Source organism: Phascolarctos cinereus, unplaced genomic scaffold (assembly GCF_003287225.1).
Source record: "Phascolarctos cinereus isolate Bilbo 61053 unplaced genomic scaffold, phaCin_HiC Scaffold_726;HRSCAF=1367, whole genome shotgun sequence".
NCBI classification, from domain to species: Eukaryota; Metazoa; Chordata; class Mammalia; order Diprotodontia; family Phascolarctidae; genus Phascolarctos; species Phascolarctos cinereus.
In genome coordinates, this window is record NW_027556098.1 from 248,891,816 (window position 1) to 248,919,387 (window position 27,572).

Genomic DNA, 27,572 nt, shown 5'->3' on the forward strand with positions numbered 1-27,572 from the left:
AAGACCTTGATGGGGTATGGGATTATACATAAAATTCTATTCTTGGACTAAAAAAATCAAACTGTACAAGTACAAAATGAAGGAAATGTTTAATAAGAATTGTTGTGGGAAAGATTTTGGGGCACAGGAAAGGTGATAGGCCTACCACACTCTGTCTTGGTCATATCACATCTACAGGATTATGTCTGGACAAAGTGAACTGTGTTCAGAGGGGGGCATCCAGAATGCTAAGATGTTTGAAATCATGATGTATGAAGTTAAGAATGGTTGAAGGAACTGGGAAGCTTTAACCAGAAGAGAAGACTTATGTGGGGCGTGATAACTATCTTCAAGTATTTGAAAGACTCATGAATAAAAGAAATTAGATGTGTTCTGCGTGATCCCAGAGAGTAAAACTAAGAGTAGTAAAGGAGAAGTTATAGAGAAGTAGATTTATGTTCAAACTAAGAAAAAATTTCCTAACAATTGGAGCTGTCCAAAAAGTGGATTAGTCTGCTTCAAGATGCAGCTCTAATGAACTGTTCTAATCTATTTGAGCATAAACAATAAGTTATTTTGAGTAAATCTACCTACCTACCTCAAAGAGTAGTAATAAGGACTCAAGACATTGCCTATTAGGATCCACTAAAAATATTAATACTGTACTTCCAATTTCTGCTGAAACCATTATGCAAACATATTAGTTTGAGAGATATGATAATGTTTGAAAAGTTATGAGAGATATATAGCCTGCAGTATAGAAAGTCTATTAAATTTTAAATATGGTTTAGGTAGTATGAAAGGGTAGATACTGGCAAAAAAAATAAATGTTGGAACACCTGGTTCCTATTTGTAAAAATGGGTCAGAGTTAAGTATATCTAGGTCTTCAGACAGCAAATTTGGGTGTGACAACAATGGAGTTCTGGAGATATAAATTATCACCAATGTTCTCTTCTTGGTTCAGTTAACTTCACCTCCTAGAATTAGCAATTAACCATTACCTCCAATTCAGAAAGTCTGTTTTTTTAAACTACTAGAATTAAAATCTTCTGCTCTGCTAGAGTTGGTGGTGCTTCATGAGAAAAGAAGACAGGAAAGAAAGATTAATACAGAATATAAATAAGATGGAGGTACTGGGTATATTATGGACATAACTCATAAATGCAGGTAAAATACAAAGGGGGCCAGGGAAATTCAATCATCTCTGTTAAGCAGACCCTACTATTTAGTAGCAGTTATGCCAGTTTACTGAGGCTTTCAAATTTCCTTGTCTGGACTCCCGAGTCCAAGGGTATGCATGTTCTAGACAGCTGGCCGGGATTAGGATGCATTCTGTGGCCATGAAACAGGGTGAGGCTAACTGGCTTAAGCAGGGATCAAATCCAAGAGCCTGCCCTCATTAGCACTGAGCTAACCAGCTAAAGAAAAAAAGGGACAAGTTTACTGAAATGTCCTTGGGACTTTAGTGCCTGTCACCTAATAAATGACTGTTGAATTGAACTGAATTGACTACAAAAAGACTAGCCATCTACTTTGACTTAACCCTGAAGAGGGAAAGACTGTAATAAAATTACATGGCACTTAAACCTAAACCACCCTCCCTTAAGAGGTAAGCCCAAGTGTGCTATACACAACACAAGGGAACCTAAGGAACAACTCTACTCAATCCTTTGTTGCTCTGGAGCAGGGGTTCTTAACCTAGAATATTAAACCTGTTTTTATTTAAATAATATTTTGAGGAGGCAGCTAAGTGGCGCAGTGAATAGAGCTCTGGCCTTGGAGTCAGGAGGACTTGAGTTCAAATCCAGTCTCAGACACTTGACACTTACTAGCTGTGTGACCCTGGGCAAGTCACTTAACCCCCATTGCCTCACCAAAAAAAATAACTAAATAAAAATAAAATAATATTTTGATAACTGTATTTCAGTATAATTGGTTTCCTTTATAATCTTATATATATCATTCTATGCACTTAAAAACATCCTAGGTCCTAGGTTTGACCAGATTGTCAAAATGTTCCATGACTCTAAAAAGGGTAAGACCTTCTGCTTTGGAGGGAAGGGACTGAAAGCCTATTAATGTTAGCACTGGCTTTCAAGTCAAGTCAATTTCATAACTTGATGTCATTTTCCTTATTTCATTCTTTCTGACAATTGTAGCACTATAAAACCAAATGGAATCTATGACAGCTAAAGGTGGTCCTCTAAGTTAGTTTACAGTCTAAACCCCTTGGCAAGAATATTCATCCCTTTGAATAGATGCCCTTTCAATAAAAGTGGTTTCCTGGATAAGGGTGGATGGGACAGAAAGTGCCAAGGATTCTAAACGAGGGGTAATTGGGACACACCGGGACTGTCATAAAGCAATAGGCAACAGACTACAATGTTCTCCAATATCAAAGCATCATTGGCATTCTTGTAGGGTGTCAGTTCTTGAAAGTGACCTTTTAATTTCTTCAGATCCTTCTCAAAATAAAGGTCATGAGGCAGAATAGATCTGGCCTGTGTGGTGTGTCCAAAAGCACTGCTGGACAAGCTTATTTCCTTCTGGTCTCAACCAAAATGTTTCAAGAATATCTGAAAGTAAGGCTTAACTTACCAAGTGAATGCCTGCAAATAAACAAATGCACAAATCAAATGGAGGCTTGCAAAGAATAACGACACTGTTGCAGTTTAATTAAAGTGGTCCATGCTAGCAAAATTATTTTTATAGTTTTTACTTCCCATCTGAAAAAAAAAATCCCTAAAGTACCACCAGGCCCCAAACTGAAACCACAGTTTACTTGTAGTGGGCCAAGAGAGTCAAACGGAAAAGCAAGAATAAAAATAGAATTTTTTTTTTAAAGCATGGGCTTTGAAGATTACTCTGGAATAGAAATATTGGGACACCAGCACCACTGAATCCCATACTATTGAATTATCTAAATCTCCTACTCCTCCTCAACAAGTAACTTCTGTGCTCCTAGAATCAATCTTCAATGCCTCCCTACCCTCAATTATTACTTCATAAAATTTTAAGTATTTTAGGGTTGGAAGGGACCTAAAAATTATGTATAGTGCAACTTCTACTCAATCAACTCAATACACACAAAAAATTCTCACTTACAAGCAAGATTCAATTCAGTTCAACTCAATAAATATTCATGAATTACCTACTATATGCAAAGCAAAGTGCTAGAGATTCAAAGACAAAAATGAAAAGCCCTTCAAGGAACTTACATTCTACCAAAGAGTGGGTCTACATGTACACAGATATGTAAAAATATGATAATTTGTGTAGAGTTCAGTATTGGGGAAATCAGGAACAAAATCCAGTGAAACCTGGCAAGACTGGGCCCTTTCCCATAAAAGAGGGAAGAACCACCAGAATCACTGATCAATCCATGGATACAGCCCATGAAATCAAAAGAATACCACCAATCCCCGTGCTTACCCTTATCTAGCTTATTCATGATTGGTGGATTCAAAGGTACTTGGGGTTTGTTCAGTAGGAATGGTGTATTTATAATAACAACATTGGAAAGCACTTTATATCTGTTATCTCCTTTCATCTTTGTTTACCTCACTAAAAAAACCTCTGAAACAGTCTATTTTCTGCACAGAACTGAATTCCTGGGTCATAGTTTCATGTGCAATCTCATACATCCAAGAACCAGACCCAAGAGCGGTGGGTAGGCAGAAGCATGTCTCCTTGTATTCTCTTGATAGCTTGTAGGTTATTACACAACACTCCTCTCCATGCACTCTTCAGTGCAACTTAGACTGACTTTTTTGAATGTCCATCACGCACAACCCTTGAACTCCCACCTCTGTGCCTTTGCATTGGCTGTCCCCTATATCTGGAATGATTTCCTTCCCCCCTTATCTCCACCTCATGGAATCCCTGGCTTCAAGACTTACCTTAAAACCTTTCCTACTCCTTCAGCTGCTAGTGCCATCCACACAAGGTTACCCTGAATCCACTTTGTATGTGTTTTGTAGAAATCTATAAATGTATATGTGTATATATACATTTTGTTGTTTAGTTGTTTCAGTTGTGTCCAACTCTCCATGACCCCACTTGAGGTTTTCTTAGCAAAGATACTGCACTGGTTTACCATTTCCTTCTCCAGATTATTTTACAGATGAGGAAACTGAGGCATTGTGGTTTGCCCAGGGTCACACAGCTAGTAAGTGTCTGAGGCCAGATTTGAACTTATGAAGATGAGTCTTCCTGGTTCCCAGCCCAGTGCTGTATGTACTATGGCGCCACCTAGCTGCCCTGTATACACATATGCAAATTGTCTTCCTCATTGGAAGTTGAGGACAGGTTACTTTATCTATTCCCAACAAGCAGCACAGTGCCTGCCACATGGAAAAGGCGTGATAAATGCGTATGCAATGATTGATATTCATAAATTCTGTAGTTAGATTAGAGGGAGGTGAGGTTGTTTGTAGTCTTTGAGATTTGTAAGTAGACTAATGCATAGGTTCAGAGGCTTTTAGAGGTAGACGGTACTTTAGACATCTTCTAATCTGACCCCTTCATTTTACCTATGAAGAAACTCACTCATGAAGCTAAGTGACTTCTCTCAGGTTATACGGGTAGTAATTAGCAGAGCTAGGCTTTAACCCAACTGATGGGAAAAGGCTGAAGATTCAAGAAAGAAGAGGGATGTTTGAGATTGCAATCAGGTAGAGAAGATGAATAGGAAGACAGATGAATATTTAAGTATGAGTGGAATAGCATGAAAAGTGGCACAGAGGCTGAATTGGGATGGTGTAGAAAGATGAGTGGATTTGGAATCCCATGAGCTAGGTTAAAGCCTGCCCCTGATTGGACTCTCTGGCTGGAGGGCAGGCTGGCCATGTGCTGCAGGACCTCTATTTCAGAAACGAGGCTCAGCACAGTCTTCTCCTTATTTCCTACTGGCTACACTGCTGTTGGACTTCTCTGATTTCCTCATCATAACTCCTGAGCTGAGTACCTTTGCTTTCATCTACCATTCCCTTTCAGCTTCCTTTTGGGTATTATCTTGCCCCATTAGACTGTAAGCTCCTTGAGGGTAGGGACTGTCTTTTTTTTTTAACTTGTATTTACATATACCCAGTGCTTAGTATAGCATCCCACACACAGCAGGTGCTTAATAAATGTATTCTGACTGCACTTTAAAACAAACAACTTCTATCACTATTCATGATTGCTATTTGAACCTGGAGGTAATAGAGAATTACTCGAGCTCATTAAACAGGGGCAGTTAGGGGGGTTGGGGGAAAAGTGTCATGGTCAGACATGCCCTTTAGAAAAATCCCCTTGGCATTTCTGGAGGGTGGAGATCAGTTAGAAGACTGCTAAAGTAGCTCAAGGGTGAGATGAGAGGGTCTGAACTCGGGTTGTGGCTGCGTAAGTGCAGAGAAGGGAACAGATAGGAGGGATGGTCTGATACTAGGAACAACAAGATTTGGCAGTGAACTGGATAAGGCAGAGTAAAGAAAAAGAATGATCATTACCTCCATCATCAAGAAAGATTCGCTGAGTAATCTACATGCTGCTTCTGAGTACTTAACAGAAATATGTGTAAGGTAGAGTCCATTCCCTCAAAAAGCTTACAGTCTACTTGAATTACAAAATCTCAAAGTCCCAGGACTGAGAGTAAAGCAGAAGCAAGAACTGAGTCATATGAAAATAATGAAAATGATGCAGGAACTGGAAAAAGGCATGCAGGAAATGAAATCTAACAAAATATTATTACTGAATGGAGGATGGTACAATGAATGGCAATTTGGAGAACTCTGAAACTGTCAAGATTAATTTAGTGCAGAAGGCAAAATATAATCCAGTCATTCATGCCAAGCAGGTGTCTAGACAGTCAGATCACACATTCAGAAAAGCAATATAAGATTGGACAAAAGGAAGACCATGTTGAGCACAGGAAGAAACTCCAGAAATATTTAGTGGACTGATAAATATGGCAAGGGTGGAGGAGAGGAAGGGATAATCCATGTGCAAAGTATAGATGTCTATTGATTGAATATTAATGTTAAAAGTAAAATTATGAGTACTCAATAACTATTACATACATTGATTTTTTGAATGCTTACAATGGTTTCATTTAAAAGGTAATTATTACAATAATTGTAAGTACTGTTCCATGCATTAAACTAATATAATTTTATTATTTTAAAGATGTGTTTTAATGTATCATATTGAATTTTAGGTTTTAAATATGACGTGGGTAAATTGAGCCTGACAGGAACATTTAACCAGGGACCGAATCATTCTCAAATGATAGAATTTCTATTAAAATGGATGAGGCCATATATACCACATATTGACATCTTGCAAAATGATCCTTTGAATAAAAGTTTCGTGCCCCCAAGTGGGCATTTTTTTTCTGTAGAGAAAATAAAAATTTGTCCGCACTATTCAGTTGTTTCAGATACTTTGTGACCCCTTTGGGGGTTTTCTTGGCAAAGACACTGAAGTGGTTTGCCAGTTCCTTCTCTAGCTCATTTTACAGATGAGCAAACTGAGGCCAGCAGGATTAAGTGATTTTGCACAGGGTCACACAGCTAGTAAGTGTCTGAGACTGCATTTGAACTCAGTTCTTCCTGACTCCAAGCCTGGTGCTCTATCCACTGTGTTATTCAGGTGCCCCAAAATAAAAATGGCAGCCTATAAAATGACCTTTGTCATTCTCTAGCACCATCCAAATAAGGGTCTTGTGTGCAAACTGAATTCTGGTTTTGGGTGGGAAGAGATGGAAAATGACGCCTCTTTCATGAGACTTTCTTGTAACACCTATTTCTTTCTCCTTTTGTTTAGGCTTGACAGAATTCAGGAAAGATGACACATTTTAATTGGTTATCATTTCTTATCCTTTTACTGCCTGCTTTTGAGTTTTTTCTGCAAGAATGGAACATCCTGGACCACTGTCTGTTCCAGAAGTGACACTTTAGATTCTTCCTGTCACTATCCAGTGGTGATCTACAGGCATCCTAAATCTATGCAACTAGGCCACCCTGTCCAGAATCTTCAGACGGCAGATTCTATTACCGAACTGATCAGATCTGGTTTTCAACGTTTTACATAGTGTTCTTGCAATTTAACCCTGCCACCCCCACTCAGAAGCATTCTGGAGAGAACGAGTTCACTGGCTGGATCTTTGTCTTGCTTAATTAAAGTGGTTATTAAAACTATGAACCGCATTTTCCCTATGTCTTTGGAATCACCTCCTCATCCTGTATGAATTTATGTCAAAACATTTTCTTGCATCAGAAGTTGTACTGATGAGCCTGGTACAGCTCTGGGAATAAATATTCTCAATTAAAAAAAAAACTGCTCCAGAGACATATGAGAAAGCTAATTTGTTTTTATGAGTATGGACACATACCACCAGCAAATGTTCATTTAATATACAAACTGTAATAGAAGTCGATTTTTAGAAGGCTCTAAAAGTCATTATCAGACTGTAGCCTGACTAAAAAGTTTAAGGCCAAACAAAATTTAGATCTCAACTGTGTTACTGAAATCCTTTTTATTTATAAGAAGGACAAATAATAAAAACTCAGGAAGAAGCATAAAAGGGAGATATACCATATCACATCACATGCACTTGAACTTAGTCCTTGCCCACCCTATCCTGGGAATTCTAGATACATTTAATCCCCTGGAAAGGCCCATGAGGTCCAAACATATTTATCCCCAGTCCTATGTCATGTTCTCTTAGACTATGCATAGTCACTTGCATAGGAGCGTCATTCTCTTATCAGACTATAAGCTTTTGAGGGCAGGGACTGTCTTTTGCCTCTTTTTACATTCCCAGTGCTTACTTGACACAGGGCCTAGAACATAATTTCAGTCATTTTTTTGACTCATTATGATCCCATTTTTTTTGTTTCAGAGATACTGGAGTGATTTGTTATTTCCTTCTCTAGCTCATTTCACAAATGAGGAACTGAGGCAAACAAGGTTAAGTGACTTGCCCAGGGTCACACAGCTAGTAAGTGTCTGAGACTGGATTTGAACTCAGGAAGAGGAGTTTTCCTGACTCCATGCTCAGCACTCTATCTACTACACCACCTAGCTGCCCCCATAGTAGGCGCTTAATGTTTATTTATCGATTGTTTTACGCTGAGTTATCAAACAAAGACACATGGAGACTCCTGAGAATACCATTTGGCATGTTCTCTTCAGGTCCAAATACAGTCTTAATATATTAAAACAAACCTAAAATCAGGCCTTTCTTGACAGTACTACAGAGCTAGAGAAAAGATCTGATTACAAGTAGCATAGAAAAGACTTGATGAAGAGAAATGGATAGAAACATACATACAAGAGGAAATTTAAATACCTGATTTTTGCATATAAGTTGTGAATACAAATTAAGACTTATCAGCAAATTAAATCAATGACCTTCCTAAGCTAGTGTCAACAAGACAGGGACCAGCCTACTTGTAAAAACTACATGTATGTGAAGACTTTTCTCACTCCCAAAACATATAGTAACTTTACTCAAGGGAACAATAAACCCCTAACTTCACAACGTTTATCTGGAACAAAGATCTCCTTGTAAAAGTAGAGGAATTCAGCATTAGAGAGATAGATGTCTGGTATGGGAACATGTTAGAGAGGTGAGGATGAGGAAAAGTGTTGAAATCTGAGCCAGGTTAGTAATGATCAAAACTGAACAGATGCAAATGAAAAGACAGGACACTCAGTCATGCTTCTGATGAAGAGAGAAAAGACTGGAAACCAGTAAGGCTGGGAAATAGATTGTTGGTGAAGTTCAGGGCTTCAAAATGCCTTTTCTGACAAATAGAAGACACCACCTTGTTGACTCCTGCTCCAATGTATCACAGCTCCACCATCACTAGTGCTATCTTTATTTTTGGTCCTTGGAATAGGCATTACATTTTTTTCCTATTGAACAAATGCAACAGGCCTGGGCCCCAAATCCCATACAATGATAAGGGTGGGAGGCACATGAGAAGGAAGGGTAGGAATTTTGGAAAAAATGCTTGGTTGTGGTTATAGATTTTACCTTTTTTTTTAGTCCAAAGAGAGAAGACAGAAAAACTCATTCTAGTTCCCATATACCCAGCATTTACGTGGTCCTCCCTAACAAAGAATGAAAGTAATACAAATGGACTACAGAGAGGGGGTGAGATATAACTTACCCCAGCCTTTGGCCTTGACTTCTGAATTTCACAGTACCATATATCTAGAGCTGGAAATCACCGTGGAGGTCAACTAGTCTGGATTAGTGAACAAAAAACTTAATTCCTTTATCAGATTGTAAGCTCCTTGAGGGCAGGGACAGTCTTTTGCCTCTTTTTGCATCCCTAGCCCTTAGCAAGGTGACAGACATATAGTAGGCACTTAATACATGTTTACTGATTGACTGATTCATGCTAAGTGTCAAACAACACACATGACTTGTGGAGACTCCTGAGAGGCAGATGGTTCCTTACCAAGAGTATAAAAGGTCCAAGTCTTAGAGTGGAATGAGGCTCTGAGGGATACTTCCAGAAACGAAAAATCCTTCATTTTACGAATGATGAAACTGAGGTTCAGAGAAATTATATAACTTGCCTCATGGTCATTTGCAAATGGGAGTGACAAGTGTAGAACCTAGGTCCTCTGGTGGCCAATCCAGTGGTCTTTCTACTGCATTATGGTGCCTCTCATCCCACGCTATCTTTTTTTCTCAGTGATGCTGAGAACACTGGGGCAAAAACAAACAGAACTTTCCCTATACCCCTTTACTTTTGGGATCTTTGCCAAAATAAAGGAGACTAAGTGATCTTAATGAAGGAGGTGCAAAACATGATAAGAGCATAGCTCTATCTCCTCCCACCTCAATGAAATTTCAAATGCACTTTCCCAAGGCAGCTGAAACAGTCAGCCCAGGCCCAGTCCAGACCTTTAGAGGAACATGAGTCTTCAAGATCCCTCCAAGTCATGGAACTTCCCAGGGAAGTGGTGCTGCTCATTCTGATGTGCCAGGACCCAGACATCATCATACAGGTCCCCAGGCCAAAGCAGGGTCCTTCCACTCCACCCCCATCTATCTCCCCGCCCCATCCCCCCTCCAGAGGAAGCAACAACAGAGAGCTTCCTTTTCGCTAACTTTGTAAGTCATGTGTAGTGGCAACCACGGATAAAACCTCTACTAGGCACTAAAACACACCATACATTTCCATGTCTGGAGCTGGAAGGGACTTCAGAGACCATTTTTTAATAGTAAAAGAAAATGAGGCTCAGAGACCTCAAGGGACTTGCCCAGAGTCAGAAGGTAGCAAGTGTTGAAAGGACAAGAAAAGCATTTATTAACCACTTACTGGGTGTGAAACATAGCTGAGCACTGAGAATACAAATGAAACTAAAACAGTTCTCAAAGAGCTCACATTGTAAATAAAAGAGATAACAAATAAAGAAGTGTTCATGTTCACGTTGAGTTAATGGCCGATGGAAAGGCCAGAGCACATGGCAAGGCTTTGAGTGCTTCGGTGAGTAATGGTAGGGCAGATGGTCTCCTACCAAGAGAACCAAAGGTCTAAGAGTTAGAGTGGAATGAGGCTCTGGGATATCTCCAGCAGAGGTCACAGAACAAGAGTTGGGACCTGGGAGATTATCCAGGGAGTATACTCCCTCCTTATAAATGATGACTGTGCTGTTCTTCAAATCAATCACAGGAAACCAAAAGTCAAGGGAGCTAAGAAGGAAAAACATCATAAAAGTCAGCCCCTCCTCCCCCCAGCCTCTGGGAGATCCCCTAGGAAGTGTACTCCCTCCTTCCAGATGATGACTGTACTATTCTTCAAATTGCTCTCATGAAAATTATAATTCAAGGCAGCTGAGAAGGAAGAGCATCATAAAAATCACTCCCCCCACCCCCAACTAGGGACTGAACATTCAATTGGAAACTGAGTTTTCTCTGTCTGACTCCACCCTTGGCACAGGATTTGTGAGTTAAGAGTACATTGTGACTTTTGGTGCCATCACTTTAATGATAACCTATTGACCCTTAACCCTATGATAGTTTCCCATTGTGTTGTGCAGCAAACCTAAAATCTCCACAAGCTTCAGGGATCTTCATCAGGCTATCCAAGACTACCTCACATCTCCTTACATTCTGTTACGTTATTCCTAGCCCTTTGGTATTACTATCCTATTCTTATACCTTTCTTAACTTAAGAATTAAATTAATTGCTTAATTATTTAATTGATTCTTTCAACTGAAGTACAAGTACACCAAACAGCCTCCTGTCTTTAAAAAGAACATTTGAAACCTCATTTCTCTCCGATGCCTTCCTTGACTATAGGAAAAGGGACAGTCATTCCCCACTCGTACCCCTTCTCTTAGTAGCAGGTAGTGAAAAATTCATATACATATACATATATATCTAACACATCAAGACACAAACAATAAAGCCTCTACAAATGCAAATATTTATTAACTTGAATTACTGTAGGATCCTCTTTGCAATCAACCAACCTACAAATTAATCAACAGAAAATTATTTATGTTAAGTTTGGAGGACCATACAAAGAACTAGGCACCTAGGTCCCTGCCCTCAAGGAGCTTATTTGGATCAGGATGAGATGCATACATTTGAAAATGACAAAATAAGGCAGTGGAATAACTGTTGTATTCAAAGATGGGTAGAGGAAAAAAATGATAGCTGGTATGTCTCTAATGCTTTTGGGTTTGCAATATAGCACACTTATCTCATTTGATCTTCATAAAAACCCTGTCAGGTAGATCATACAGGCAATCAATCCATAAGCATTTATTAAGGGCTTACTGTATGCAAGGTAACGTGATAAGCATTGAGAATACAAAGAAAGGTAAAAACTGTCTAGTATTCCTATTTTACAGAAGGGAAATTGATACTTAATGAGATTGTGACTTGCCTACTAGTAAGCCTCAGACACAGGTTTCAAACTCAGGTCTATCCTTCTTCTAAAAGGACCTAGCTTTTTCCTGCATCATACTTCCTCTAGAAGTGATTAATTTCAGATAGAGATGGGCAAGAAAGACTATACAGAGGAAGCAGGAGATAAGCTGGGTCTGTGATTTTTAAATGACATGTACATATACATTATAATTACTATACTTTGTTCTACAGAATATAAATTGCTTTGAATATTTCCAAGAGAGGCAATATTTGCTAGATTAGATTAAGCCAGTAAATGTCTTTCAGACCCTTGGAAAAATGTGCTTCATTAATACAAGGTGAAATTATTATTTCTTGCACAGCAGCCTCAGCTATGCTGAACTGCTTTGATAAAATAAGGTTGGGTTGTTGGAGAATTAAAATCATGAAACTCCCTCATTTGAGGTCTTTAAAGAAAGGCAGGGTGATTACTTGTTGGGTCTGTGGTTAAAAGGGGCTTTTGTTCAAGTATGGATTGTACTGGACAGCCTCTGAGGATGTTCTAATCTGAAATTCCATGATCCACCAAACCATTCCAGCATGATTTTAAAATATATCATAATCATATAGAATATGGACTCAGGTTGCTTGCAAGCAATTAATAAATGCTGACATTGAGTTGATAAATTATATTTCCATAAGAAAGTCTCTGCAAGTTCAGTATATAATTCTGTTTTCAAAAGTGAATTATTTGATAGACATATGAAAAAAATAATCCAAATCACTAATAAACCCAAAGTTAAAGTAACTCTGAGGTTCTACCTCATAAAAATTAGATTCATGAAGTGGATAAAAAAAGAAAAATGATATATGTTGGAGGGGCTGAAGGAAAACAGGCACATTGATGGGACGCTGGTGAAGCTATAAATTGGTCCAACCATTCCGGAAAGTAATTAGAGACTGTGCCTAAAAGGTTACTAAATTATGTATGCCCTTTGACCCAGCAATATCACAGGAAAAAGTCCTATATGCATAAAAATATTTATAGCAGCTCTTTTTGTGGAGGTAAAAAGACAGAAAATAAGGAGGTGTCTATCATTTGGGGAATTGCTGAACAAATTATGGTATTAATGGAATAATGCTACTTCTCTGCCATAAGAAATGATGAAAGAGAGTTTCAGAGAAACCTGGGAGGATTTATATGAACTGATGAAATGAAGTGAGAAAAACCAAGAGTACAATTTATAACAACAGAGAAGGAAGGCAGGAAAGAAAACAAGCACTTATTAAGCACTTAATACAAGCCAAGTACTATTCTAAGGGTTTTGCAAATATCTCACTTGATCCTCACAAACCCTTGGAGATAGGTACTATTATTATCTCCATTTTATAATGAGGAAACTGAGGCAAACAGAGGTTAAGTGATTTGCCCAGGGTCATACAGCTAATAAGTGTCTTAGGCAGGATTTAAACTCATGTCTTCCTTGACTCCAGGCCCAGGCAGGGCTCTATCCACTGTACCACCTGACAACAATGTAAAGATAAACAACTTTATACTTAAGAACTTTGATCAACACAATGTTCAGCCATAATTCCAGAGGACCTATGATAAAGAATCCCACCTACCTCCTCACAGAGAGGTGATGAACTAAATATGCAGAATAAATCACATTTCTGAACATAGTCAATGTTGGAGTCTACTTTGCTTGATCATGCATACTTATCACACTAGTTTTTTAAAAAAATTTTTTAGTTGGGGGAGTGGAAGGGAGAAAAAACAAATGATAATTGAAAAAATAAAAGTTAATTAAAAAGAGTTCATTGATACATTTTGGGTTACTCAGTTTCCTAATTTCTTTCTTTCCTTATGTTGTTCGCTTTTCCAGACACTGTTTCTTAGCATCTTGACAAGGAAAGTGGTCATGTTACTCAATTCAGCTGTATCTGCAGGAATTTTGATAAAATATCTGGTCAGAGAAAAGGCTGATGAAATGCATAAAGGGAGATTCAGGTATTAACTTTGGAATCAAATTATCTGTGCTCTCCTGGGAATAATTTATAATTCTATATTAGAGAATCTCATGCTGATTTTCTCAAATTCTGGTAATGTGCATTAGAATAAGGGGTAATGACATTCTCCAAAATTTGAATTAAATGAGATGAAAATTTTTGTCATGTTCTTATTTCTATTTTGGAGAAGACATCTTCTTCAAGCTCTTCATCTGTACTCTCTGACAAGAGACTCTGGACCAAAGTATGTAAATATGACTGAGATTCTGGTCAAACAACCTTATAACTTCTCTTTCAGTTCTTCAGATCTAAATCTAGCTATCCATAGCCCACAAAAAGTCTAAGTTATAAGGGTTAAGAATTAGAAATTAGAATGTAAACCCCTTGAGGACAGGGATTATTTTTGCCTTTCTTTGTATTCCCAAAAATTAGCACAGTGACTGACGCATAGCAAGCACAATGAATGCTTATTGATGACTTGATTGATTGAATGTACACACACAAGAACATAAAGGCCAGAAGCCAGGTGGGCTAAAACAAGTAGGAAGGAGCAGCATGGGCTTTCCAGCGCTCACTATATAACTGGCCAACTACCTCATGCCATGCTGATGAAGAGGACACCTGTACAAGGATTCCCTAAGAGCAACAAAAAAGCTAGACTTACAGCACTGTCCTTGAGTTAAGAGTGGGATAGGTAGAATTATGTGAGGTCTTGATGGAAAGTGACCTGTGACACTTTGTCATCTCAAGAACATGTCTGGGAAGTAGCAGTAAGTTTTCTTAAGGGATGTGTGGCTTCCACAGTCTCTATCTCTAACACCCATTAAGAAGGTTCTTACAGCTGGTCCAAAATAATGATGGACAAGATGGCCCAAATGATGTGGAAATTACATGATTGGAATGTACAGTGCCTCGTTACAGTAAAGAGATGAACAGAATTTTTTCAATGGGGACAATTTGAAACCAAAACATCCTCCCATAGGGCTCCCCTTGGGCTGGGGAGGCCAATAAGTGTAGGTCGTCATGTCCCAGTGCCAGCTGCTTGGCTCCATTCCTGGCGGAGTGGGGGAGGTAGGAGGGAAGGGAATGGAAGGAAGCTCACTAATGACAGGGAGGTAGGTGGTGCTAAACTACGGCTGGAACAATTTTATCATCACTCTCTCCTCCTGTTCTGGTGGTATATGCTATATCTGGGCTCACCCCCAAACCAACACAGATACTCACGAATTTCTCATATGAACCACAATGAAGACACAAAGAAGAGAAAAACACCAGGAGTCCCAACACCACAGGCACAGCTGCTGACATTTCTCCTAGTCCCTCTGGACTCTCAACACAGCCCTTCCATTTCTTACCATGCAAATGCTAGTCTGATCAACAGTGCAGCAGCTTTGCTCACTTCCAAATACCACTGGCAGAATTGCCAGTGAAAAAAAGCAACATCTGATTTACCATGCAGCCCCCAATGGAAAGGGAGAATTCCTGGTCAATCTCTTTCAGTTAGTCAGTCAACTAGCATTTATGAAGTACCTACTATGTGCCAGTCACAGTACTAAGGACTGGAGATATTACATAGGATCTTGCAAAGGATCAGAGCAGTACAGATTGACAACTGAAAGGGACCTTATGCTTGAGCATAGCTGGACACACCTCACACGACTGAATTCTACTTGCCCCACCCTCAAGTCTACCATAGTGTTGGAAATCTAGTTCCCTTCACTCTTTTGTTGCTACTAATCACCATGGTTCAGTTGTTTTTTACTGTTATTCAGTCATTTTCAGTCATGTTCAACTCTTTGTGACTCCATTTGGGGTTTTCTTGGCAAAGATCCTGGAGTGGTTGGCCATTTCCTTCACCACCTCAACATACAGATGAGGAAACGGAGGCAAACAGGTTAAGTGACTTGTCCAGGGTCACACATCTAGCAAATGTCTGAGGCCAGAACTTAGGAAGAGGAGTCTTCCTGATTCCAGGCCCAGCACTCTATCCACTGCAGCACCTCGCTCAACTTACTATTAAATGAAGGTGAGGCAGAGAGGTACCTAACTGCATGGTACCCTGTCCTCTTTCCCGTATCTGCTAAACCTTCATGTATACCTGACTGATGCCCCAGTACTGGATTGCTGTTTTCTGTCCTGGTTCTCTGCTTCATTCCATGTGTACTGCTGGTCAAGGGCACACAGACAGTAAATAGCAGAGGTAGGTAGATAGGTGGGAAAGAAGGGATGAAGGAAATAAGTATTTGTTAAGCACCTACTATGTGTCAGCTTCTGTGCCAAGTGCTTTACAAATATCATCTCATTTGATCCCATCTACAGACAGTCTCTCCCAATCCCTCTTAATTCTAGTACTTTCCTTCCCTTAATTATTTCCTATTTACAGCTTATCTTTTAATATTTGTTTGCTTGTTTTCTCCTCCCATTAGACTGTAAGCTCCTTGAGGTCAGGGGTTGTCTTTTGCCTTTTTTTTTTGGATCCACAGCACTTAGCACAGTGCTGGGCACATAGTAGGCATCCTTCATTCTTGAAGAGGACCAATGACATCAGGAGGGTGATGTCTTGATTTGCAAGGGAACTGGATGTAGGTGAGGCAGAGCTCTGCAAAGTCGCCAGTCTCACTCTCTCCTCCGAAGTCATAGGAGCCCAGCGGTAAGACACAGGTTGAGATGCCTGGTGATGGCCCCAGATGTAGTAGGAGACCTTAGCCTCTCCAAGCCAAGGTCTTTCCCAGGTCTTAGCCTATCTGAGCCAATGCCCATGCAGCAATTAAAGGCGAGGTAAGAATTGAACAGGCATTTAATAAATGTTTACTGACTGACTTACTCATCCTCACAACAACCTTGGAGGTAGATGCTATTACTATATCTTTTTTTTTTAAGTTTTTAGGCAATTGGGGTTAAGTGACTTGCCCAGGGTCACACAGCTAGAAAGTGTCAAGTGTTTGGTCTCAGGCCGGATTTTAAGTCAGGTCCTCCTGACTTCAGGGCTGGTGCTCTATCCACTGTGCCACCTAGCTGCCCCTTTTTACAGTAGAGGAAACAAAGGCAGACAGAAGTTAAATGACTTGCCCAGAATCACATTGCTAGTAAGTATCTGAGCTAGATTTGAACTCAGGTCTTCCTGACTCCAGGCCTAGCGCTCTATCTATCCACTGAACTCTATCTTCTCCATTTACCACCTTGTTCTACAACTATAAATTCAGTCTTTCTCACCATACCGCAATGTCTCTCTGGTACTTCAGCACCGCTTTCTCTGTCTTTCATCTCCATGTCCTGTAGTATCTCATTCTCCCTATTAAACTGACACAAGGAATAAAGAAGCCACAGGAGCGATCACACCTGGAGATAAAGTGATTTGACATCTTGGATGCCTTTTATATCTTGTCACCTAAATTTCCACAGCATCTCTCTATTACCCAATTAATTTACCTAAAATAAATTACTTTTCTCTTCTCAGTGGAAAGAATGTCATAGAGATCTCAAGGAAAGGGCCTGGCCAGTAGGAAGCTGAGGTGAAATTACATCACAGGAGGGTTTGTTTTTAAAGGCATAAATATTGTTAAATACTTTGTTTTCTTTCTAAACAAATTCTCTTTGTAGGAATGTTTCCTATTCTCAGAGTTACCTCTACTTACTTGCAGGAAAATTTCCTAGCCACAGGGCCTGTATTGTTCCATGCTAACTGTAGGGCAACAGGATGTACAGAGTTAACTGTCAACTGCAGCAACTTGGCCCCTGGGATAGGTCCAGATCAGAAGGTAGCCAGGGAGTCAAGAAACCTGGGGTTATGGAAGCAGGAGCTGTGTTACATCAAGCCAGCAGTACAGATGGGATGAAGCAGAGAAGCAACATGGCAGCCAGCAGGCCAGAACTCAGGCATCATTCAGGTGCGCATGAAGCTTGAGCAGACATGGGGAACACGACAGGTGCCATGCAGTTGTGCCTGTCCGTGTCTAGCTTCCACTTAATAGTGAGTTGGGCTGTGCCAGCGATGCTCACTCTTGCAATTTAGAGGGTCTGGCTTGCTAAGTTCTGGGAATTTAACTCAATTCAATAAGCATTTACTGAGTGCCTATGTGCCAGGTACTAGACACATAAATACTGGCCTAAGGCAGCTGTTCAGTATTTCTTCTGGTGATGTTTTAAATCTTTTTTGATTAGACCAGCAATCTCACACATAAGATTTTCAGTTGCCCTGTAGGAAACCAGGCATTGGGCCCTACATGTTTCTGTGATGTACTTTTTTAGGCTAAGCGGACACAGTCAAATTCATTGTACTCCCCACCCCTGGCATCTGTGTTAGAAAAAAGAAAACATCATGTTCACATTTCTAAACCCAGCTGTTCTCCTAAGTTCAACCACAAATGCTTGTCTGGTGTCTGGCGTCTGCCAAATCATCTCTCCCATGACATGTTGCTTCAGATATTGCAAAACCTCATTAATTAGAAATGCAAAGGACTTGGGGTGATGATGGGAAGGCAGAGAACAGACTCTGAATTACAATTATTCAGATTATCTAGTATTTTCCTCATTGCTTTAACCAAAGAGAAGGGTTCTTTGCAAAATTTATGGCAATATATAAAGGTAGACTACTGTTATCATCCAGCTGTGTGTCAAACGGCAAGTGTTTCAAATTACACATTACTATTCTGAATAAGTATTATGATGCTGTATGAATGGGTTTGTAATACTAACTTGCACTTCAGTGTTACAAAGAGTTTCATATACATCATCTCATTTGATTCTCAAATCATCCCTGTAAAACAGGTAGTGCAAGACTTGATATCCTCATACTGTAGATGAAGAAATTCCAGCTCAGAGGTCAAGTGCTTTGGCCAAGGACACCCAGCTACTACATGGAGGAGCTGTGACTCAAGCCCAGAATTTCCTGACTCCAAATTCAGTGTTCTTTCTACTAACGCTTCATTTTATGGACTTCTAGCATTTCTAGAGAAATCAGTCTTCAAAATATCTTTAAGTTATCCATGTTGGACCATGGCGATGATCTAAAATAGGTCAGAATGACAGCCTATGTTTCTAAAATAATTAACTTTCTCCACAGAGGTTATATATTCCTTCTGGGAAAGATAGTTTGACCAGAGAATCACAGAACCACAGACAAAATTTGGAAGGGACTTCACAGATTAACTGCTATTCCAACCCCTACTCAAGTCAAGAATTCCATCTATAAAATCTTGGTTTCTTATGAAATTTCATTGTGCATATGGTGATTACTACTGTGGTTTATTATTACTATTAATACATAAGATTATTATTACTGTGGTCCAGGCAGTAGTAATGATATCAATATTCTGATGACACGCTAAGGAGATCCTTCAATTCGATGGATTTTCACGTTTTGCTATGTCTTTCTCATCAATGATGTTTTGTACTTATTAAGCCTGCATGAATACAGAACTTTTTAGAAGATAGACGAAGGATTTCTGTTTGATGGCTACTATTCCTGGGACAACTAGTTTTATGTACTTTGGGAGGGACTGTGGGGGAGAAACCCTCAGGGAAGACCTCAGCACATTCCATCCATTGGAGATCATTTGGGTTAATTAGGTTTCTTCTTTCGGGACTCGAGCATTTTCTGGGAAGATTAAGACTATTGGCAATTCTTATTTAGTGTCATTTATTTTCATTAATTTAACATACATAAAGTAACATTAGTTACTTCAGCAAATGATATTATGGTTTTTTTCTTTTGCAGAAGGGATAAGGGACAGGGAAGGAAAAAGAGAAGATGTGTACACTAGCACTGATTAGAATTCTATTCTCTTCCTATTCTCACATAACTCGCATTAGGATTCTCCAAAATATTTTGGGTACTTTACTCATAAGAATCTATACAACTTATTCCTTGTGATTGGCATCACTTCATTCATTCATTCACACATTTAAAAAAATCCAAACTATTGGAGACTTACTATCTTCTAGTACTTGCTTGGCACTGTACAGGATACAAAGATTAATAATCTTCTAGATGATTCTTAGGGTCCCTTCCAGCTCCAAAGCCAAAGCTATGGTGCTGTGATTCCTACCAACAAGGAATTTATACTCCAGTAGAGGAGAAAGACATGTAATTTATGTATATGGGTAAGCAGAAGTCTGGTGTAATGCAAAGAGGTCTGAACTTGGGAATAAGAAGAACTAGGTTTAAAGTCTGGCACTTTTAGTTGTATGACCTTGTACAAGCCATTTGACCTCCATGAGATATAGTTTCTTCCTCTGCAAGATGAAGGAATTGGTTTCAATGATTTCTAAGGTCTCTTCCAGCTCCAGAGCACTTTATATAAGTATTGTAAACAGAATGCTGCAGGAGCCCAGATGAGGGAGGTATTTATTATTTATGGAAGAGGTAATTAGGGAAGGCTTTATGGAGGAAGAGACATTGAAGCTGTGCCTTGAAAGATAGGTGGAATCTTGTTACACAGAAATATAGACACAGTATTCTGGAGAAAAAGAATGCAATAACCAAATGAGTTGGGAAAGCAGAACATTTGTTTAAAGAACAGCATAGTCTCATGTGGCTAAAGCATGGAGTACATGATGTATAAAGGAAAAGAGCATTGGACTAGTAGTCAGGAGACATGAAATTATAGCGCTGGCTCTGCTGTGTAATCTTGAGCAAGATAGCCAACTCCTCTGGGCCCAAGTTTCCACATCTGCTCAATGAATGGTTTGGAATTGATGACCTTTAAATTTTCTTCTAGCTCTAAGACCTTATGTTCTGATGTATGAGAAGAGAGGAAAGGAAAGTAAGAAAGGTAGGTTGGGTCTAGATTGATCAAAGGATAAAAGTTCTGGAGCTGGAAGTGATCTCAGAGACCATTTAGTCCCTCATTTTACAGGTGAGGAAACAGTCTCTGAAAGGTTAAGGGAATTGTGTGGTTGAGGAATCCTTGAATTTCTGAGTTAAATATATGGACTTCATTCAATACTTCATGAGGAGTCAAAAAAAGCCTTTGAATAGGGAGCTGACAAGTATCCTTTGCTAAGCAAGGGCTACACTTTAAACTGTTATTTAGCAATTAAAATTTTGTGTGATTTGGCTCCTACTATGTGTCAGGAACTGTGCTAGTTGCTGGGGATTAGAAAGATCCCCTCCAGGACCTTATATTACAATGAGGGAACATGACCTGTATAAGAATAACAAGGTAGAAGGTGATAAGGTAAAGTAGAATCAGACAAAATTCACTAGGGCAGTCTGAGAAAGGAGAGATCACTTACAGCTGGGGACATGTTTCACTAGGCTTTGAAGAAACAAAAATGTCAACAGGTACTGATATGGAGGGTGTTCAACCCAGGTATGTGGGACAACATGCACGAATGCACATGGATTGTCTCTTGCCTTTTTTTGTATTCCCAGCACTTAGCACAGTCCCTGGCACATAGTAGGCTCTTAATACTGACTGACTGATTGATTGATTGAATGTGGATGAAATCTGGGAATTGCTAGTAGTCCAGCTTGGCTGGAAAATAGACTGTACAAAGAGGACCAAAGGGAAGTGAGGCTGGAAAGATAGAGTGGAGACAAAGCATTAAGAGTCTTAAATGCCAAAAAAAAAAAGCATTTATAATTTACCCTACAGGCAAAAGGGAGCTACTGAAGGTTTTTGAGCACAAGAGTAAATAAATCAATCAACATTCATTGTGCCTCTAGTGATATCATATGGTATGGTATGATATGATATGGAGTGATAGTGATATGGCAGATTATTTTGGCAGCTTTGCAGAGGATGGATGGAAGGGGTAGAAACCTGGTAGAAGGCAGGTAGATCAATTAGGAAGCTGAAACAAGAGTCTAGGTGAGAGGTAATAAGGACCCGAACGACACATAGTAGGAGCTTAATAAATGCTTGTTGAACTTAAAGGAAATGAACAAAGGAATCTAACTGACTCTTCCTTCTCTCTCAGTGCTGAAATTCAAAGATAATTCCAGGGTGTTTAGCCTAGATGAGTTGAAGGATGAAACAGCACAGAAACAGATAAGTTGAGAAGAGGGGACAGTTTTAGAGGGGAAGATGAAGAATTCCATTTTAGGGATATTAATTTAGAAGTGGCTCAAGGCATCCAGATGGAGATTTCCAGCAAAGAGCTGAAAATATGGCAGTCGAGCTCAGAGTATAGTTTGGGATTGAGGTGTAGACCTGGGAGTTATCTGCACTGAAATAATAACTGAAGCCAGAGAAATGGATGAAGTTGTTAAAGGAGAGAACAGAAAGGGAAGGAAGACAGGAAGAAAACCTTAAGGAACACCAACACTTAGGTGGCAGAAAAACAATGAATTGGAGAGGTGAGACATGAGAGCTAGAAAAAAACTCTGACCTAAAGACTGAGGGATAGAAAATCGGTCCTAGGTGGTCAGGAGCATCAAATATTGAATAAATAGCAGAAGAGGAAAGAGACAAAGAAAAGGCCATTAGATTTTTTTCTTTTTAAAGCTTTATTGATGTGGGTTTTTTTTTTTTTAATATTACAAACATTTACAAATTATCCCAATCCCCTGGGAGGCCTCTGCTAATAAAACAAAGTAATTAGTAAAAACTAACAATACAGTGATCTCATCTGAAAGTGCATGAAACATTCTACATCTTTAGTGCCCTCCAATATATTTTTAAAAACTATTTTTTTTCAATGGACAGAATCTATTTTCTTTTCTTCCCACTTCCCACCTCATTTAAAAAGAAAAGCAAATATGTATAATAACAACAATTAACATTTACATAACTTATATGCCAAGCACTGTACTAAGTGCTTTAGAATTATTATCTCATTTGATCTTCACAGCAACTCTGGGTGGTAGATGCTATTATTATGCCTATTTTACAGATGAGGAAACTGAGCAAACAAAGGTTAAGTGATTTGACTAGTAAGCATCTGAGGCCACATTTGAACTTGGGTCTTCCTGCTTCCAGGCCTAGAGCTCTCTTTACTTCACCAACCTAGCTGACAAAAAAAAAAGTTTGCTAGTAAAGCAAAACAAATTCCCTCATTGGCTACATAGCTGTTTAGCCCTGTTTGCCTCAGTTTCCTCATCTGTAAAATGAAGTGGAGAAGGAATTGGCAAATCATTCTAGTATCTTTGCCAAGAAAAGCTCAAAAGGGGTCATAAAAAGTTGGACATGACTGAAAATGACTCTCTCCACCCACACACGCACACCTATTTACACATACAAGAATATATATAATATGCTGTATTATACATACACACTATTACATACAATGATATTTTATAATATATTATGTTATATGATATATACTGCATATGTAATTCCACACCTTAAATCTGTTACCACTCTATTAGGAGGTGGATTGTGTTTCATCATCAATTCTTTGGAAACATAGATAGTCACTGTGTTTTCCATAGTTCTTAGAGCTTTCAGAGTTGTTGGTTTTTACAGTTTTATTGTTATTATATAAATTTTTCTCTTCTTTTTCTCATTTCATTTTTATTATTTTATAAATCTTCAAAATTGTTCATTTTTATAATATTTATGTTACGGCATAAATTGTTCTTGTTTTGCTTACTTCATTCGGTATCAGTTCATACTAATCTTTTCATGTTTCTTCAAAATCATTTCATTCCTCATTCTAACAACAGCACCACAGGATTCTATCATATCTATATACCACAACTAATTCATCCATTCTTCAGCTGACAGGGGCATCCATCAATTCAGTTTACAATTTTGGGGTGTCACAAAACAAGAGCTGCTATAAATTTTTGTTTGTGTACATTTAGGACTTTTGACTATTTCTTTGATCACTTTTGGGTACAGGCCTAGCAGTGGTAGCACTGGGTCAAAGCTATATAGCTTTTATTTAGGGATCTAGCAATTATGGGTATGTTCAAAGGAGCATTTTCAGTAGCACAGTGAGTTCAGAAACCAGATTGCAAGAGGCTGAGGAGTGAATGGATGATAAGAAAATGGAGGCGAGTAGAGTAGACTCTCTTTCCAAGAATTTAAAAGGGAAAGGAGATAAAGCTGTAACTTGAAGGGATGGCAGGATGGGGGTGGTTTGTTTTTTTTTTTAGCATAAGGGAGAAATGAGTATTTTGCAGGTCGAAGAGAAGATACCAGTAATGAAAGAGAGGCTGAAAAGGACAGAGAAAAAGGAAATCAAATGAAATGGTCTCTGAGTTAGTTTCTTGAGAGCTGTTTTGGATAGGGGGAAAACTGGAGGACACTGGGTACTTGGGGGGAGCAGAGAATGAGGAGGAAAAGGGTAAAGAATGGGGAAGACTAAAGGTCCCAAACACAAACTTTGCCTTCTGAAGCATTTTGCCTGAGATTGACATTCATTCCTATGTCACTTTTCCAGCTCCTTGGGTCTAACACAGTGCTCATCTTAATTGGCATTTTAAAAATATCCTTTGATTTTTAAAAAAACTAATCTTGACACACAGAAAACTGATATTACCTGAAGGGTCAAAAGTGGAATTCACAGCTCTAAAGTCCCTAGAATCACATGTGTATTTCATATACATGAAACAATGAAATCACACAATACAGCAAAAGGATCCAAAATAATTTATTCTAAAAATTGTTCTGCCAGCCATATTTCTGGCCAGAGGACCAAGAGGAAGTCTTAAGTTTAAAAAACAATGTTGTTTCCTCTATCACAGCAGGCACCCCACAATTCTCCTAAATCACCTTGAATTAACAGCCTCCCACGACTTGTAGAGAAAAGTTGACACCAATCACTTAGCCACACTTGCCCTGATCAAGTCCATTATGCATTTCCTTTACACCTGAAACTATTAGAACAGCTTCTTTGAACCATGGATTAATTTTTCCCCTCATCAATTACTTGCTTAATATGATTAGTCAAAACTTAGCACACTGCCAGTGAAGCATGTGGCAAAAACAGACTAGAAGACTGAGTGACACCTTGTACAGTCATAGAGAAAATGTTCTCCTCGGAGGGGGAAGGATCAGTTGGTACTTGGCAAGGCAGGTGACCTCAGAGTCTGCCTTGGGAAACCGGCCCAGCCCAGACCTGTAGGCATTCTCTGATTTCAATGCTTGTTTGTTCAGGTGCCTTCTGTTATTGTGCTCATCCCACCTGGCCTTGACGCTCTTTTTTATGGTTTAACTTTTTTTTTTTACACAATGTAAATTTTTAATAATTATAACTTTGCTAAATCCAGCCTTCAACAAATATTATAGTTTTGTTTTGAAACTTTTCCCCAATTCTTCAACATTTTTATTTAAAGTTTTGAGTTCAAAATTCTATCCCTCCCTTCCTGCCACCCTCCCACCCCCTCATGCCTCCAGACAGTAAGCAATCAGATATAGGTTATACATGTGTAATTATTTAAAACATTTCCATATGCCATTCTGCACAAGAAGACTTGAAAAAAGAAAAAAAATGAAGGAAAGAAAATTAAAAATAGCATGCTTCAGTCTGTATTCAATTAATATTAGTTCTTTCTCTGGAGGCATTAATCCTTTGGGATTGTCTCAGATCATTGTATTGCTGAGAATAGCTAAGTCATTCATAGTTCTTCATCTAACAAAATTGCTGTTACTCTGTATAACATTCTTCTGGTTCTATTCACTTCACTATGCATCAATTCATGTAAGCCTTTCCGGGTTTTTCTGAAATGTCATCCTGCTTGTCATTTCTTACAGCACAATAATATTCCATTACAATCATATACCACAGCTTATTTAGCCATTCCCCAATTGATGGGCACCTTCCCCTGACTTCCAATTCTTAGCCACCAGAAAAAGAACTGCTATAAATATTTTTGTAGAAATAGGCTCTTTCCCCTTTTTTTGGATGCTTGACACTCTTTTCAAGAGACAAGAGGAGCAGCATGACTACCACCTTTGTCCTTACTTATAAAGTACTATAATCTGCTCTTCCTCCTTAGCATTCTTCTGTTTTCACAGAAAAATTTCCACCCTTTCTGTCCTGTCTGCAATGCTAGAAATTATTATTATTAGGGTCTTTTTTGATGAAGCAATTGGGGTTAAGTGACTTGCCCAGAGTCACACAGCTAGTGAGTGTTATGTGTCAGAGGCCAAATTTGAACTCAGGTCCCCCTGAATCCACTGCTGCCACCTAGCTGCCCCAATGCTAGAAATTCTGAATGCAGTCAGAGGAACTGACAGAATTCACCTTTTAAATAATTCTTTCTTGGTTGGGCACTTAAAATCTCTAGTATGAGTGAATAAAGATTTAAAAGGTAACCAGGATAACATCTGCATCTCTCTTTTTGTGGTCAGTTTTTTGAAACTCCTTCAAACAAGAGACAGCTTCACATATTTAACCCATGTATATCTTGATCTTGAGTTTGTAACCAAACTAACTTGCACAATGACATGTTTCTATTCTTTCCCCTTTAATTAAAACATTCCTTTTTTTTGATATGGCTTTATAACAATCTTTTATTGATATTAAAAGCTTTTTATCACTATCACACATTCATTTCAAAATATCCCTCCCCCACCCCCTCCCTATTGGCTATTTTTTGTAACAGAATTAATTAAAAAAAATTCAGCAAAACAAACACATCAATCAAGTCTTATGGTATATACGAAATACTCCACACCCAGTCTCCCACTTCTGCAAAGAAGTCCCATGTATTGATAGACATATAATATGGGAGGAGTTTTACTGAGGCAGCTTATATGCATCTTCTGTATCATTATTAGTAGTAAAATTAATACTGCTTTTCATTATTCATGATGATCAGCAGTGTGACATGGCAGCTGAAAAAACTCGCCTGCTCTCAGGTTACAAAAGTAGAAAGAGAGGGTCCACACAGAAAGAGAAAGACAGAAGTGAGTACTCTGCCATGTTTAGACCACCTCTAAAACACTGCATCCAGTGCACTGGCCCGGTGCATGGCAACAGGAAGTCCTCACTGAATGAATATCTTACAATTAGGTAGAATTTTAATGAGCTTAAAATGCCTTCCTCACAACATCTTTGTGAGACAGGGGGTTGTACAAGTCCTGACTATATCCACTTTACTGAAGAACAAATTATGCCCAGAGATGTTAACCGACTTGCCCAAAGTCACATGGTTAATTAGCAGCAAGGCCAAAATTCAGTGATTTATGGGATGTCTAAGCTAGACAGATTTCAAAGACCATGAAGTTGAACTCCCTCATTTTCCAGATGTATAAAATGAGGGCCAGAGGGCTTAGTGATTTTTTTTTCTCCCTAATTAGTAGCAGAAATAGACCAATGTCACCCACTGCATCTTAGGCCATCGCCAGTTGTCTTAATTTTTGTTGTGACACTGGATTTTGATGACTCTGGAGGAGAGAGTGAGGCTGATAACTTTGCACAGCTCTGCCCCACTCATATCCAATTCACGTGCAAGTCAAGACATCACCCTGGTGATGTCACTGGTCCTCTTCAAGAATGAAGGATGATATGAGGCAGCTAGGTGGCACAGTGGATAGAGCACCAGCCCCGGAATCAGGAGGACCTGAGTTCAAATGTGACCTCAGACATGTGACACTCAGTAGCTGTGTGACTCTGGGCAAGTCACTTAACTCCAATTGCCTCACCCCCCCCAAAAAAAGAATGATGAACAGCAACAAACTAGCTCCTGACTTCTAATCCAGTTCAGATCCATTGCACACCCAGATTTTCTGTTATCTCTTCTAATCCTGAAAGTCCATTATTTTATACTTCCAAATCATTTGCATAGACAGGATGTCCCAAAAGTCTTAGTGCAGTTTTAAGCT

General features: G+C 39.0%; 1 protein-coding gene across 1 annotated transcript in view; it reads right to left on the minus strand.

Moving 5' to 3' along the window:
- Positions 1 to 27,572, minus strand: part of FRY (FRY microtubule binding protein) — a 433,805-nt gene that overhangs the window by 355,716 nt on the left and 50,517 nt on the right.